Here is a 17,172-nt window from a genome sequence, read left to right as displayed (position 1 = left end):
TAGGCTAGTGAAGCATACCCCAATTCTTAACCATTTTCGATATCGACAACACTGATAGTATTATGAATACTTCGCTTTTAAACTCAGAACCAACATAACCTTCTAGACTGTAAGTTATCCCTCAAAACATAACATAACACCGCAGGACCACCTGCAATTCAGGACAAGGCATGATAACCAGCCTCGTCGTCTACCGGATGCATGTGCCCTGGACCATTGGGCCGACCCCTGTGACGACGTTGCTGCTGAGGGTTCTGGCCTCTTTGGAGACCCTCAAGTCTATAGTATGATGGCAGGGGTGGCCAGTCAGGTATATCCACTTCTGTTAGATCCAAGGCTGCCGAGAACGCCGGAACTCCGCCAGGATGGCTCAAACAATGCACTCTACCTCCCTTCCGAACCTGAAGACAAAATGGGAACCCCCAGGTATAGGGAAGGCCGCGTCGTTGGAGTTCGTCCAAGAGGGGGCGGAGAGCTCTGCGTCTCTGTAGTGTCCATCTGGACAAGTCTGCGAAAAGCTGTATACGAGATCCCGAGTGGTTTATGGATTTTACTCTCCTGGCTGCTCCCATAACCGCATCTTTAAGTTGGTACTTGTGAACCCGGCATATCACATCTCTCGGTGGGTCTTGCTCGCCGGGGCGCGGGCCCAGGGACCTGTGGGCACGATCCAGTTCCAGTGGAGCATCCTGAGGCCTATCTAGTACCGAGTTAAAAATGTCTCTCAAAGTGGTGTTCAACTCCTGGGGGGGTATAGATTCAGGCAATCCCCTTACTCTTATATTATTTCTGCGTCCCCTATTCTCAGAATCATCCAGCATTTCTGCTAGAGTTTGCAGCTGTCTTGTTTGTGCGGCTGTGGTGGTTTCCTGAGCCTCCATTCTTTCGGTCAGGGAGGCTATAAGCTGGTCATGAGATTCCACTTTCTCACCACATTGATGAATATCATCTCTTAGTACGGAAAGTTCAGCTTTATAGGAGCATTCCAAACGAGCAATGTACTGCTCCATATCCTGCTTCGTCGGGATATCTTTTATCTTGTTGTATAATAGACTGAAATCAGCTCCCATGGGTGCTGCGGAGTACCCTGTTGTGGAAGAGGGTGATTTCCCGTGTTGCGGTGTCAGGGGTGCGTCTGGTCGGTGAGCTGCATTATTTTGCATATCTGATGCTGCGGTGTCCATCATCATGGGGTCCGCTGCTCCTATTGCTGCAGGGACAACTGCAGTGGCTATGTCGGCATCTGGGGGGACACTGCCGCCTCTCTGTGGCGTGGGGGGTTCTGCATTCACCCTCCCGGGGTTCCCGTCTGATCCGCCGACCTGTGTCTGCGCGGGTCCGTCCACGTGGTTCCCCTGTGAGTGACAGGTCTCCCAAGCCCCAGAGGATTTATTTGGAGGAGAGCGCCTCACTGTCTGCTGGGCCCCCGTGGATGCGCCACCGTTCCTCCCAGGGGGTCCCCTTCGGTATGCCGTCTCACCAGATCTCTCTCCTCCCGCCTGCACCTTACTTCCTGGTGGCGGCGGGGCCTGCTGCGCTCCGGTCTCCACACCTGTCATGGCGCCCGCGGCCTTCCCTCTTCCCGCTCCTATAATGTAGCGGGAGATGCCTCTGGGAGTGGTATCGGGTGCTGAGGGGCCCGCGGAGATGTTCCCCCTGGTCCTCCTAGCCGACATCGGTAGATGGGGTAAGTATGCTGGGCTCTGTTCGGGTCGGTCACCGGTGCGGGAGCTCTCACATGCGTCCTCACTCCTCGCTCGCCATGCCACGCCCCTGATGGATTGATTTAAACAGCGTGAGTACCTAAGGAAGATTGTGTCCTCCGCTTTTCAACGGGAGAAGTCGTCGAGGGATTGGGAGGATGAAGAACATATCCGTATTATTACAGACTACAACAATCAATTGGTTTAAACAAGTAGTGAACACAGCAATAGATGTTTATCACTTAGTCATAGAAGATGGTATGGTAAATCCTATACGCAGTGAGTGATAAATATCGGCTGTATGAAGAAGAATGGCAGACCATTCGGAAATTAGTGCAGATGCAAAGAAAAAGCTTGAATGTATGGTCAAAGAAAATAGAACAATAACATTAAGGCTAAAATAACTATTAGCGAGGGTAATAAGATATAGCACTACAAACAAAAGAGGTACCAGCACGAACAGTAAAACATGATTGTATAGATATTAAAATATTTAAAATATATTGAAAACCAACACACGAGGTAAAATATTTAAAAAAAAAAAAATAAATAAAATGCAAATATAGCAGAAAAAATGAGTATATAAAAGGACCACAGAAATGACTGTCTTGTACTTATAGCAGCAAAAATGTGTATAGCAGCATTGATAGCTAAAAGGACCACAGAAAGACTGACTTACACTTGCGGTAACACAGTAATAATAATGACTGAAAAAAGTAATAGTGCGTCTATGATGGAATGACTAAAATAGAACAATCATAATTAACAAAGTGTCAAACAATTCTGAAAAGACAATCAATCACATGTGTAACAGAGAAAACACAAATATAATAAATCACGAAAATAAATAAAACACGTATATAAAACAAAAAATGTAATAACACTCAAAGGTGCAACTGCAAGTTGAAGAAAAAACATGAATGCAGAACTAACCAAAAGTTGTATGTAGCCAAAGAGTTAATTTGGTCACAATGGATTACATCTTTTTCTTCACCTTGCACTTCCACCTTGTGTCATTTTTTTTGTTTATATAAGTGTTTTATTTGTGATTTATTAATTTGATTTTTTGTAATTTATATGATTGCTCTATTTTAGTCACTCCATCCTAGTCACACTATTACGTTTTTTAGTCTTTATTATTACTGTGTAAGATGGCCGCCGGACGAGTCCTTGAGGGGAGAAATGTGTCATCGCGGCTATTAGCTGCAGTGATGTGAGCACGGAAGTATGCTCCAGCACATATAGTGCTGAGAGAGTTATCAGGCCATTCCAGGGCTGGGTTTTACGAGCGGTCATAAGAGATGGGTGGGAATAACCGCTCACATATCCCAACCCCAGGGGCATGGTTTGGCTAATAAAATGGAGGCCAAATGTCTCATTCAGTGTCTGTGGCTGGAGGTGAGGAGACCTTCAGAGTGTGCATGCTAAAAACACTGACCTGAACGGGTGGACCCGCAGTACTATAAGGACTATTTATTTTTCTGTTTACTTTTCAACGGAAAAGGCTGTTCGTTTGTTTTGGCTATCAAGAGAGGTTTATGCAGTTTTAACAATCTTGCTTGCACATTTCAACAACACCGCTTCCTGTGCCTACCTCAACCGCGTGATTACAGACTCCTACAAATTGGTGCTAGAAGCACAGGCAAGAATCCCAAGAGGCAGTGTGACCGCCAATACCGCATGTCCTGGGTGAAAGCGGTTGCAAGAGGGAAATCTGACAGCATGGAGGAGCTTGTAAAGTCAACAGCAGCAATTGGCCCAGCAAGAAACGAATAAGCTGTTGACACAGCAGCTTACAACACCAGCAGCAACAACAGAGGCAGCAGCAGAAAAAGGCACTAACGCGGTAGATGGAACTCCTCGCAGAGGCTGTTCGTGGGAGGCCGGCAGTCTCCTCCCTAGCTCCAGGTGACTACTCATTCGCCAGAAAGACGGTAAGAAGAGCGTCGCAAAAGATGACCCCGGGGATGACGTTGAGGCCTTCCTGGCAGTTGAGAGGGTGGCGGAACAGTAGAAATTTCCTCCGGAGCAGTGGGCGGAGCTCCTGACGCCATATTTAACAGGTGAACCGCAGAAGGCCTATTATGTCCTGGCCTTGTAGGATGCTAAAGAGTATGCCAAATTGAAAGCTGAGATATTGGCACGCTTAGGAGTGACTCTGTCAGGGCACAACAGGTGCACCAGTGGGCCTATCGCAGTGACAAACCTGCCCGGCCCCAAATGTTTGACCTCCTACACCTAGTCCAAAAATGTTTGCAACCTGAATCTTTCTCCCCAGCACAGATTCTGGAGAGAGTCATTATAGACAGGTTAATACACTCCCTACTGAGGCAGGTGCAATCCTGGGTTGCCCAGGGAGATTCCTGTAATGCTGATGACCTAGTGAACCTGGTGGAGAGGTACCAGGCGGTCGAGAGTTCTGTGGGGAAGCAAGGGGTTGTAGCTTCCCCATACTAGGGTTCCAAAGACACCCAAAAGAGGGGAGCTAGAAGAGCCACACCTAGGGGGCAACCAAGAGCACCAGAGTTAGTGACCAAGGTCCCTCCCCATAGTGTAATTTGTTGGAGGTTTCATACCCCTGGCCACATAGCTGCCCGTTGTCCCATGACCACCGAGCCAATGGACTGTAGCACAGGACAGCGTTGCTCGTATTTTGCATAGCCTGCCTGCAGTGCTGTCCCTCAAAAAGGAGAGGGGCCACAAGAATGTCCCGTAACAGTAAATGGGGTGCAAGTGACTGGTTTGCTGGACTCAGGGAGTTTGGTAACCCTAGTGAGTTGATTTCTCGAAAAAGTGTGGGCGCTTGCTGTATCCATGGCGACACCAAGGACTATCCTGTGGCCCAAGTGGTCATCGACACAAACTGTGGCAGAGTCCCATGAGGTCGGCGTGCTCAAGGACCTATTGCACCCTGTTATAATAGGGCGTGAAAACTTTGTATTATTTTGGGAAATAGGAGGACGTCTGGTTGTCCGGACAACAGCCAGGTTGCTACCAAAGAAACCTCGTCGCAGGCTGTGGATGACAGGTTTCTATTTTGTGAACTTGTTGGCAATGTGGTTGAGGCAGCATCCACCGAGGCCAACGTCCCTGAGCTGGAGGTGTTCGGGGGAAACTTTGGAACCGCTCAATTCAGGGACCTAACACAAAGCGGCAATTGAAAATGTTACTGTATTAAATGGTGTACCTCAGAAGCCGGGGGCCCACAATCGGTTCCCTCATTTTGTTATAATTGGGGATCTGCTTTATAGAGTAACCAAGTCAAGGGATGAGGTGATAGAGCAGTTACTGGTGCCAGGGCCATATAGATGCATGGTGTTAGACATGGCTCATTCCCATGTGATGGGTTGTCACCTGGGGGCAGATAAGACCCAGGAGCGCATTCTGCAGAGATTCTGCAGATTCTACTGGCCTGGGTGTTACAGAGCAATCCTGAACTACTGTCGTTCCTGCCCCACGTGCCAGCTGACCTTCCCTGTGACCCACTTCCGCAGTCCTCTGGTACTGTTGCCAGTCATCGAGGTCCCCTTCGAGCAAATAGCGATGGACCTGGTAGGACACCTGGTTAAGTCTGCAAGAGAACATCAATACATACTGGTGGTCCTGGAATATGCTACCCGGTACCCAGAGGCTGTACCCTTAAGAAATGCCTCTGCTAAATGTATCTCTAAGGAGCTGATCCATATCTTCTCCCGAGCCAGGCTGCCGAGATACTGACAGACTTAGGGACCCCCTTCATGTCGAAGGTCATTAGGGAGTTGTACAAGACCCTTTAAATTTCCCAACTCAGAACCTCAGTGTACCATCCCCAGACTGAAGGGCTGATGGAGTGGTTTAACAAAACCTTGAAGACTATGCTGAAGAAAGCAGTGGAAAAGAACGGCCGAGACTAGGACTGTCTGCTTCCTAACCTGCTGTTCTCCATCAGGGAAGTTCCCCAAGCTTCCACTGGCTTCTCCCCATTTGAACTGCCATATGGATGACAGCCTCGAGGGTTCCTGGATGTGGTGAAGGAATACTGGGAGGCTGAAACCACGCCTATAGAATCGTTGAAAAATGTCACCCAACATGCCGTGATGCCCATTGTGAAGGACCACCTCCTCAAGGCTCAGGAAGCCCAGTTCAAGGTGTATAATAGGTCTGCCAGGGTAAAAGTTCAAACCAGGCAATCGAGTACTTGTGCTGGTGCCCACGGTTGAGACCAAATTCCTGGCCAAGTGGCAGGGTCCCTATGAGGTAGTGGAGAAAGTTGGTGAGGTCAACTACAAACTCCAACCCGGGAAAGCGGAAGCTCTACCAGGTGAACCACGTGAACCTGATCAAACCGTGGCAGGACAGAGAACCCGTGGAAGCTCCTTGTCTTATGACCAAGTCCGATGTCGGTATGGAGGATGTTAAGGTGGCAGACACCTTGTCTCGCTCGCTGAAGTAGCAGTGCTGAGAATTGCTACAGCATAAGGGCAGTTTCACATGTCCAGATAATTCCGGTACTGGAAAAACCAGTACCGGAGCTATCCGTGTCCGTGTGCATACAGAGGTCATCCGTGTGCTATCCGTATGTCCGTGTCTTTGAAAATTTATTTTTAATGTTAACCCTTTGACTTTTAAAAACGCACTCGGATAGCATCCGTGTGCGGTACGGGTTTACACGGACCCATTGACTTGTATGGGACCGTGTGATCCGTGCTGTTGCACAAAAACGGACATGTCAGCGTGTTTTGCACACGGACACACGGTCCGTGAAAACACGCTGACATCTGCATAGACACATTCATGAGAATGTGTCTACGTGTCAGTGTCTCTGGTACGTGAGAAAAGTGTCACTACACGTACCGGAGACCCTGACGTGTGAAACTGCCCTAACAGAGACCTGTTCTCAGATCTTCTGAGTTGTACGAAGGTCATACAGCATGACGTCCTGAAGGACCCTCATGTCCGGGACAACTTGAAGCCATACCAAATTTCCAAAGCACACCGAGAGGTGATCTCCAAGGTGAAGCATATGTTGAGCCTGGGAGTCATCCAGGAATCCAAGAGTGGCTGTTCAAGCCCAATATTCCTAGTGCCAAATTCAGATGGGGAATGTCAATTTTGCAATGACTATCAGAAGCTGAACGAGGTTTCTAAAGACCGATGCCTACCCGATGCCCCGGGGTCGATGAACTGAGACTAGGGCCAGCTCAGTACATTACTAACTTTGATCTCACAAAAGGGTATTGGCAAATCCCCATGTCCCAGGGCGCCAAAGAGAAGACTGCGTTCTCAACACCAGATGGATGCTTCCAGTACACAAGGATGCCGTTTGGGTTACAAGGCGCTCCAACAACGTTCCAGAGAGCCATGGACCAGGTTCTAGCTCCCCACAAGAGGTATGCAGTGGCCTATCTGGATGATATTGTAATCTTCAGCATGAAGTCAGGTATGGCTAAGTGGTCTCCAGAAGCTGAGACGGCCTTCCAGGAACTGAAGCTGGCCCTGTCAAACAGCCGGTGCTGGTAGCAGCCGATTTCTCCAAGGAGTATCAGATATTGGGCTGGGCGCTGTCTTGTCTCAAGAGGTGATCGGGGAAGAGCACCCCATAACGTGTTGTATCTTAGCCAGAAGTTGTCTACCTGCAAGAAAAATTACTCCATAGTGGAGAAGGAATGTTTAGCTATCAAGTGGGAATTGGACTCTCTGAGGTACTACCTCTTGGGCAGGAAGTTTAGGCTGGTGTCACACCATGCACCACTGAATTGGATGAGGGACAAAAAAAAAAGGGAACAATGCCCGAGTGACCAGGTGGTTCCTAGCACTTCAGGATATTATCTTCCATGTGGAAAATAGGCCAGGGAAACTTCATGGCAATGCTGACGCTCTGTCAAGAGCCCACTGTTGGCAGAAGGTGCCAAGCCCCCCCGGCTTTAGGCAGGGTAAGATGGCTACTAGACGAGTCCTTGAAGGAAGATATGTATCACCGCGGCTATTAGCTGTGGTGATGTGAGCTCGGAAGTATGCTCCAGCACGTATAGTGCTGAGAGTTATTTGACCATTCCAGGGCCGGGCTTTACAAGCGGTCATAAGAGATGGGTGGGAATGACCGCTCACAAATCCCAACCCCAGGGGCGTGGTTTGGCTAATAAAATGGAGGCCAAATACCTCATTCAGTGTCTGTGGCTGGAGGTGCGGAGACCTTCAGTGTGTGTGTGCGCCCGCTAAAGACCTGAGCAGGTGGACCCGCAGTACTATATGGACTATCTTTCCGTTTGCTTTTCACTTTGTGCCGGAAAAGGCTGTTCGTTTGTTTTGGCTATCCAAAGCGGTTTATGCAGTTTTAATAAACTTGGACATTTCAATAATACTGTTTCCTGTGCCTACCTCAACCGCAGCCAAAGAAAGCAGACTAGTACAACTGTCTTACTGCAAGTGTAAGGGTATGTGCAAAGGTTGCGGATTTGCTGCAGATCAGCAAGTGATTTACAGTACAATGTTATTCTATGGGGGGGAAAAAAAACGCTGTGCACATGCTGCGGAAAAGCAGCATTTTTTTTCCCCACAGCATGTCAATTCTTTGTGCGAATTCCGCAGCGTTTTTATGCCCATTCCATTATAGGAATCCGCAGGTGTAAAAACGCATGCCAAATCTGCAGGAAATCCGCATAAAAACCGTGCGGATTTTGACCTGCGGGTTCTGCCACCCAAAAAACAAACAAATTCCGAGCAGAAAATTCTGCACAGCAATCCGCAACGTGTGCACATACCCAAAGTCAGTCTTTCTGTGGTCCTCTTAGATATCAATGCTGCTATACACATTTTTGCTGCTATAAATACAAGTCTTTTCTGTGGTGCTTTTATCTACTCATTTTTTTTAAACATATTACCTGGTGTGTTGGTTTTCAATATATCTTAAACAATCAATTGGGTAAGGTGAAGGGGGATTCTATGGGACATTCATTGGGCCATTCTCGAGATTGATACACATACTCAGTCTGCTGTCGGAAAATGTTGTCTCTTAGCTAAAGGGCCCAAAATCTGGGTGACCACCTCACTGTGAGCTATTTCTGTAGATCAACTTAGGGAAATACCCCTATTTAATGTCTAAGGGGCTCCTTTCAGTGTGGTGAGTGTAATATCTATCCCTTTATGCCTCCCCCAGAGATTCTTTCATCAACCCCACCGAATCCAAAGTTTAATATAAAAGCTTAAGTTAATTGCAAGACCAAAAATTTGATCTATTCCATTATATGTGTTGCAATAAGGACTATGTCGGTCAGACATTGAAAGAACTCAGGAAAAGAACACATAAGCACATCACCATTAATTTGGCATGCACGGACCATCTAAAGGGAAAACATTGACTTCAGTAGCTGCACATTTTCTGCAATACCATCAAGGTAAGCCCAATAATATAAAGGTCGTTGGGCTGCAAAAGCTGAACACCAACATTAGGGGTGGTGAATGTCGTAAGACTTTTACAGATAATGATCCAAGGTTAAAGATCCATCTGCACTCTGCCACCCTCTGACCTCAATGAGGAACTGCTGTACACCGGCTTTTTGGGCTGAGGGGGGCCAATGCCGACTTGGCCTATACACTTAGTGGGCCTAGGTGTGAGACAGCAAGGGCGAAGTTTTTATGAGATCTAATTATGGTCTTTTTATTTAGACTTTTTAGCTCTGTGTTTCTAACCTTGCCATGTCCCATACAAGCTTCTATGAGGATCCTCCTGAAATTCCTTGGATCAATCCATTCTGGACCTCTAATGTTATTGGACTTTGTGACTTCCCTTGAGGAGCATTCTTCAATCATTGGTTATATAACATTTCCAATTCTCAAATCTCCTTTTCAGGAGTATGGACTGCTTTGACATGGTACATGGCTCATATGCTCTCAATATGTTCCTTTAGTTATATATTGATGTATCTCAGGTGGGGAGAATGGGACTGATATGTACATAGGTCGCTCAGGTCGTATATGGGCCTGGCTTGCCATCCTTGTAGATACCACATCTTTGGGACACTTTGATTATATGCGCCTGTCTCCCTCTCTGCATGTATGGTGCATTGCAGGCATCATATGCACCCTGAGGGGTGGCAGTTGTGGTCCAACATCGCTGTTGTCTGACAATATAGCATACGACTACAGCCTCTACAAACTGCACTTTGAGTTTATGTGATGGATTATGGGACACTGTGTTGCTCATTGACAGCAGATGCTCCTATCAATCGACAGTGGCATCTGACATCAACCAGCACTTAGGTTTGCCCATTATAGGATGGGTCTTGAACCTCTATGACCCTTCACAATAAGTTCTCATGCAATTGGATGCCTCTTGATTGCAGACGTGCAAATCCCCCTAAAGTATAACATCTGATATGGTACGACCCATGTGACATTGACCTTATATGATGTAATTTTCAATCCTGGGGACTCTGGGCCACACAGCATCCTGAGATATTGTTTTGCTCTTTAATGGAGCTTTTTATGTAGATAGAGACATCCATCTTTGATTCTTATGCTTTCTATCACTATCTAATTTGCAGGCATGCGCAAGCACTACTGATATCAATCGACACTGTCTTTTCCTTATATTTGGGTTCTTTTTTGCTGAAGTTTTGATGTCTGCTATGGATGGCCTTCAATGCTCTGGCGACTGCGCTGCTGTCTGTTCGTGGTACGCATTCGCTGATAGCCCCTGCCTCCCTGGCAGCCAGTTGTGGGGACACGTCCCTGATCACATACTGTAGGGATGATGCAGTTACTCTAGGCACTTCCTGTTGGCAGGTTTAATCGCAGGGATGTTGTCATTCTTATGTACTTGAGGTTGGTGTGCAGCTTGGCTGAGGACTCAAATTCCAGGAGCTCCTCCTATATTCATGTATGCTCACCACCATTGTTTGTTTTAATTAACGAGGGTGTATTTAAGCACCATAAGTTGGCGCTTGCCTCAATTTTCCTGATGAAGCTGTAGGCAACAATAATAAGCGAGGGATGTTGCATACTCTTTCTGCTCATTATCCATGGTCAATGTTTCCACCATGCTGGGGGGGTGATAGTTTTCTATTATGCCATTTACCTCACTCAATTGACACAGATAGTTTCTACATGGGCTTTATAAGGCCCCACCATGTGCTGCCCTTTTACTACACTTGTTCTATATTGACTAAGTTTGGAGTACGTTAAGGGACTGATGTGAACCTTTCTTGGGGTTATAGCATATTGAGACTATCTTTCTATTTTGCAAAGACCGCTAGAGTAACTACTTCTCATTTCAGTTTACCCCAAGTTTGCAGGCTGTTTTATAATACACGATTGAATACGCTAATTTGACAACCAGTGATTGTTATTTGGTGTAGATTTTAGACATATTTGGTCATATATAAAAGTGGTACATTCAGCCACATCACTTGATTCTTGTGGCTGGCATATGTCCTTTTGGGTATATTAATATATGGTCTAGAATCATCTGTATTGTACATATTAACTTAGTATTGCCATACTACGTGGAAATGGAGTTTATTTCTGTGATTTTAAATGGTTTTATGTCACTTGTTTTTTTATCAAAAATATTAACTTAATACTCAGGTGTGCACATTTCTAAAATGCATTTCTGTTCTGCTCGAGAACTATTCCATGATGTGGCCAGTTTAAAATGCTCATCTGCGGACATGTCCTCTATTTAGTGCAGTGTGTCACGGCGGAAAAAAAATTCTCAGAATCATTTCTAACAGACTAAAAAGCTCCCAGACAATATTCTTTTTCAAATCAACTGGGATTGGCTGTGTGAAGGCTAAGGCTAGTTTCACACTAGCGTATTGCAGAGCTGCGGAGGGATGTGGACTTCCTCTGTGAAGCTCCGCCCACGGCCACACCTCCGTCGGCATGCGGCCTGCGTACCCCATCTTTAACATTAGGTACGCAGGCCATGCCAATGTATGTGGATGCCTCTGCATGCGTCGTTTTGACGGTGCAACGAACGCATCGAGTTGCATTTTGTTTGCGGTCGCCACACCGTCAAAACAACGCATGCGAAGGCATCCGCATACATCGGCATGGCCTGCATACCTAATGTTAAAGATGGGGTACGCAGGCCGCATGCCGAAGTAGGCGGACCTGACCGGAGGAGGTGCAGCCGTGGGTGGAGCTTCACGGAAGAAGTCCACATCCCTCCGCAGATCTGCCATAGGCTAGTGTGAAACTAGCCTAAAAGTGAAGACTTTTCCTTTTTTTTTTTTTTTAGTGCTTACAATCTCTATAATCCAAATACCAGTACATTAAGTGGAAAATTCATTGTGTAGAAACTGTTAAAACTAAACTATTAAACTATTACCAAGATTTTCATTACGCAGTTTATACAAAGAAGACATGGTCTGAGGAGGCAAAATTGCAACTGCAAGCATGCTTTGAATGCACGGACTGGGAGGTATTCCAGGAAACATGCTCGGGTCTGGATGAATGGGTTGATGCAGTGTCCTCATATATCCGTTTTTGTGAAGACACGTTTATTCCATCCAAATCTGTCCACTTTCGGGGAAACAACAAGCCGTGGTTTACAAATAAAGTCAGGTTGATCCGTAAGAGAAAAGAGGAGGCTTATAAAGCAGGCGATATTACTGAATTCAAGAAACTTAGGAACTCGCTATCTAAAGAGATCAAGTTAGCCAAACACGAGTATGCAAAGATTCTGGAGGAAAGGTTCTCATCAAAAGATACTAGATCTGCATGGAGAGGATTAAGAGAGGTCACCAATTATAAAAGCCACCCCACTATAGTGAACCCCAGCAGAAGTCTGGCAGCAGAGTTAAATGAATTCTACTGCAGATTTGAGGCAAGCTCTACACACAGTGGCTATTCATCTCTAAGCTCCTCAGTCTGTTCATATAAAGATCATTCATTGTGCAACACCCAAGTAGTGATCTCCGAGGCAGAGGTGATACGCATCCTGAAGGGACTTAAGGTCAAAAAGGCACCTGGCCCTGATGGTGTATCTCCAATGTGTCTGAAAGTATGTGCTACCCAGCTTGCCCCTATACTGACAAATATATACAATGTGTCACTGAAAGAGTGCGTTGTACCTCAGTGTTGGAAAAATTCCACAATTATCCCTGTCCCCAAGAAAGTGGGATCCTCTGAGTTGAACGACTATAGACCAGTAGCACTCACATCTGTAGCTATGAAAGTCTTCGAAAGAATTATGATGTCCCACCTGATAAAATTCACGCAGAAGCTATGGGACCCGCTTCAGTTTGCCTATAAGGAGAATCGTTCGGCAAACGACACTGTCCATCTGGCACTGAAGTACATTTTGGATCATACAGATGAACGGCACTCATATGTCCGGATTCTTTTCATGGACTTTAGCTCAGCGTTCAATACCATTGATCCGAATTTACTTCATAAGAAAATGGTAGCTCTTGGAGTCCCTCTCAACTTATGCTTGTGGATTTATAACTTCCTGACAGCCAGGATACAGAGTGTAAAAGTTGGACCATTCACTTCGGACACCTTGGTCACAAACATCGGGGCACCTCAGGGGTGTGTTTTGTCCCCGTTACTGTTTTCTCTCTATACGAATGATTGCATCTCTTCAGCAGACTCAGTAAAAATCTTGAAATTTGCCGATGATATGACACTGATTGGTCTCATCAGGGGAAATGCTGAAGACTTGTATCGGAGTGAGGTGGAAAGAGTATGTGACTGGTGTAAAGCCAATAATCTTGTACTCAACACTAAAAAAACTGCTGAGATGGTTGTGGATTTTAGGAAAGATCAACATGAGATACTTCCAATCTACATCCATGACGAAGTGGTTCTTAGGGTCACAGAGACCAAATTCCTTGGTGTTATCATCTCTCATGATCTTAAATGGGGGAAAAACGTGGATGCTGTTATAAGAAAAGCACAACAGAGGATGTTCTTCCTGCGTCAGCTGAAAAGATATGGTTTGTCTAAGAATCTGCTGATCTTATTCTTTAATTCTGTCATCAGATCTGTGATTTGTTCCTCTCTGATTGTCATGCGCAGTGGCTCCCCCATACCAGACTAACTCCGCTTACAAAGGACTTTGAGAACAGCAGAGAGAATTATAGGCTCCCCCCTGCCTAAAATCCAGGATCTTTATGATAAGAGTATTCGATCCCACGCATTGAAAATTTCATCCGATCCCTCTCACCCGGGACACTCCTCATTCCAACTACTCCCTTCAGGACGTCGCTTCAGAGTCCCCAAATGCAGCACCAACCGCCATATGAACAGCTTCTATCCACTCTCTGTTCAACAATTAAATCGTCATGTGTAGACTATATACTGTATCTGTCTTGTTAGATGTTACTTGTTGTATCTGTTGTTATATATTATGTTGCCTCTTTGCCACAAAGAATTCCTTGTATATATGTAATATGTACTTGGCGATAATAAATTTGATTGATTGATTGAAATTTGTTTTTAGATTTTCAATAATTAAGTAAATGTTTCCCTCCAATTCAACTTTTATTTTAATGATGTATATTAAAGTTAAAAGAAAAAAGTACATAGGCAACTCAGTTTTACTGAAGATACATCATCACCATCTACATCATAAAAGTGAATGAAAGCAAGAGAACCCTAACAAAATACCTTACATAAGTCACAAGAACCACTATAGGATGTTCCTAAAAACAAGCTACACATCGATTGACTGTATATAATTTTTGTGCACAGCAAAAACATGCTGTGTTATCTACTCACAAATACTACATATTCCTATCCAGCAGATACTTTCATACATTGGACAGAAGTTCAAACTGCAGGAAAATGTGAGCTATTTTAACATTCAATAATTTTTAAGTAAAACTATACAAAAATCAGTTTGCTTAAGAAATAAATCCCGCTTTGTAGACAGACAACAGTAATAACTTTTCATGAAGATGATGGGCATCAGCTTAGGGTCCTGTGGTTCTCCATGGCAATTTGTAATAGCTGTGAAAAAAAAATATATATAATTTAGGTAGACCTATATTCACCATCATCATACATTGTGATAGCCAAGTTACTAATATAACAAATATAGTAAAAGCAAAAATTGCAAAGAAATTTCCACCTGCGAATAGCAGTATCAGTAAAGTGGATTAGATTTTTTGAAATATCAGCTACATGCTGCAGAAAGAAATCAGTATAGGAAATGGACTTGCAGTGCACATTTTAAAGAGTAATTATGATTTTTTTTTTTAGAAAACAAATGGTACAAGGAAAGCTAGGACACTTATAATACATATCTGAGAAATGTGCTTCTTTTCTGTCCAGATCTGTTCATTCAGAAGATTCCCACATTATTAAGGCTACGGTGCACACGTACGAAATTGCCGTGGTAATTCCGCAATTCCCTGCTGCAGGAATTCCGCTGGAAATACGCATGCGAAATTCCCATTAAAAAAATAGCGTTTTGCAAGCTTAATTAGCTTGCAGAGTGCTAGCGTTTTCCAAGCGATCTGTAGCATCGCTTGGAAAACTGATTGACAGGTTGGTCACACTCGTTCAACATAGTGTTTGACTAGTGTGACCAACGTTTTTACTATTGAGGCTGCCTATGCAGACGTCCTCCTTTCTTGTCCTGCTCAGTCTCTGGAGCGTTCACTGAACATGCTAGACCAGGTCAGGGCGGTGAGGATCTATCTGGCTAGGACCTCCCCCTTTAGGAAGATGGACCTCCTATTCGTCATTCCAGATGGTGCGTGACGTCCGCGTCTCCTCAAACCGACAGGCTCTGGAAGGCGAGTGGGTAGGGTAATGGAGGCAGGACCGGGTCCGGATCACCTGAACACACTTCTGTGTTAAGGGTTGGGGTCCTGCAGAACAGACTGAGGATACGCGGTGGCAGTACATGCCGTACTCTTAGTCTCTTTGTGGGAGTACAGTAGAGACTATTCACACTGTATCCCTCCAGAAACCTGAAAAAACACGCCTACTGACACTAAGCTGAAACTGATTAACTTGGTGCCAGTTGGTGGGGTGTATACTGCAGGGGAGGAGCTAACTTGTTTATGTGCATAGTGTCAGCCTCCTAGTGGCAGCAGCATACACCCCATGGTTCCTGTGTCCCCCAATGAAGAGATAGAGAAAGAAGATACCCAACATCTAGACTGATTTTGCTGTAATGCCAATTTACCATGTACCCAAGATGCATATCAGTTTCCACTACCATTAAAATCCAACATATCAGTCATTGGATCTCTAACAGATATGCTCAGTGCCTAGGTTGATGGGATTTTGCAATCTATGCCTTGGCTAAGATATGTCTAGATCGCTGCCAAAACCTGGTGTCTGGCTATGCATCAGGTTTGCAGCAGATCACAACAGTCAAAATGTGCTCTACTAAATACTAGATGCTTGTCATGAAGGGGATGAATAATTATGAGACTGCAGTAGTCATTAACCCCTGCACAACATGTGCCATACATGTACTGTGCATGTAGTCTCTCCCCCATTGATGGGGGCCCTGGCGCTGAGCTCACATCTTTCCCGGCACATGTCAGATGTTTTTAACAGCTGACATGTCCCCCTAACAGCTGCAGGTGATCCACCTGTGGCTGTTAACCTGTTAAATGCCGCTGTCAATCTGCGACAGCAGCATTTAATGTGATTGTGCCGGAAGCGTGTCACTAATCCCGCCCAACAGCGTCCGTTTCACGACTGCGAGTCACCGATGGGTTGGCATGACAAGCCGGGGTCTGCAGCAGATCCCTGTGGTTGTAATTGCTGGATTGCTATGAGCACCACCCAGTGGTTGGCGCTCAAAGCAAGTGAGCATTTCTGCTACACACCGCCGATCTGATCATCGCCTGTATGTAGCAGAGGCGATCGTATAATCGCAGCTTCTAGTCCTCCCATAGAGACTATTGAAGCCTGCGACAAGTAAAAAAATGTTTTCAAAATATTAAAAAGGTAAAAAAATATAAAAGTTCAAATTACTACCCATTCGCCACATGCACTATAAAACAAAAAAATAAATAAAAATATTTGGTGTCGCAGCATTTAGATTCGCCCGATCAATATAAAAAAAAAAGAATTAATCTGATTGGTAAATGGTGTAGCGAAAAACATTGCATTAATATGCAATAACGGACGATCAAAAGATCGTATCCATACCAAGATGGTATCAATAAAAACGGTTGCTTGGCATGAAAAAATAAGCCCTCACCCAGCATCAGATCACGAAAAATAGACGCTACAGGTCTGTGCAAATGACGCAATTTGTTTTTAACAAAGTTTGTATTTTTTTTTTTACCACTTAAATAAAAAAGAACCTATACATGTTTGGTATCAACAAACTCGTAATGACCTGGAGAATCATAATGACAGGTCAGTTTTAGCATTTGGTGAACATGGTAAAAAAATCCAAAAAATGTTCTGGAATTGCACTTTTTTTGCAATTTCACCGCACTTGGAATTTTTTTACCGTTTTCCAGTACACAATATGGTAAAACCTATGGCGTCGTTCCAAAGTACAACTTGT

At 45.0% G+C, this 17,172-nt stretch overlaps 1 protein-coding gene across 13 annotated transcripts in view; it reads right to left on the bottom strand.

Moving 5' to 3' along the window:
* Positions 1-14,152: 14,152 nt before the first annotated feature.
* Positions 14,153-17,172, bottom strand: part of LOC141099769 (uncharacterized) — a 190,114-nt gene continuing 187,094 nt past the window's right edge. For all 13 annotated transcript variants that reach the window (XM_073587808.1, XM_073587811.1, XM_073587812.1 and 10 more), the window contains one exon: positions 14,153-14,639. The gene's annotated coding sequence lies outside the window, so the exon portion shown is untranslated. The remainder of the gene's footprint in view (positions 14,640-17,172) is intronic.

The sequence above is a fragment of the Dendrobates tinctorius genome, unplaced genomic scaffold (genome assembly GCF_039654945.1).
Source record: "Dendrobates tinctorius isolate UK_male_01 unplaced genomic scaffold, ASM3965494v1 ptg000102l, whole genome shotgun sequence".
Classification (NCBI taxonomy): Eukaryota; Metazoa; Chordata; class Amphibia; order Anura; family Dendrobatidae; genus Dendrobates; species Dendrobates tinctorius.
The sequence above is the reverse complement of the archived record's forward strand: the minus strand, read 5'-3'. Positions and strand labels throughout refer to the sequence as shown.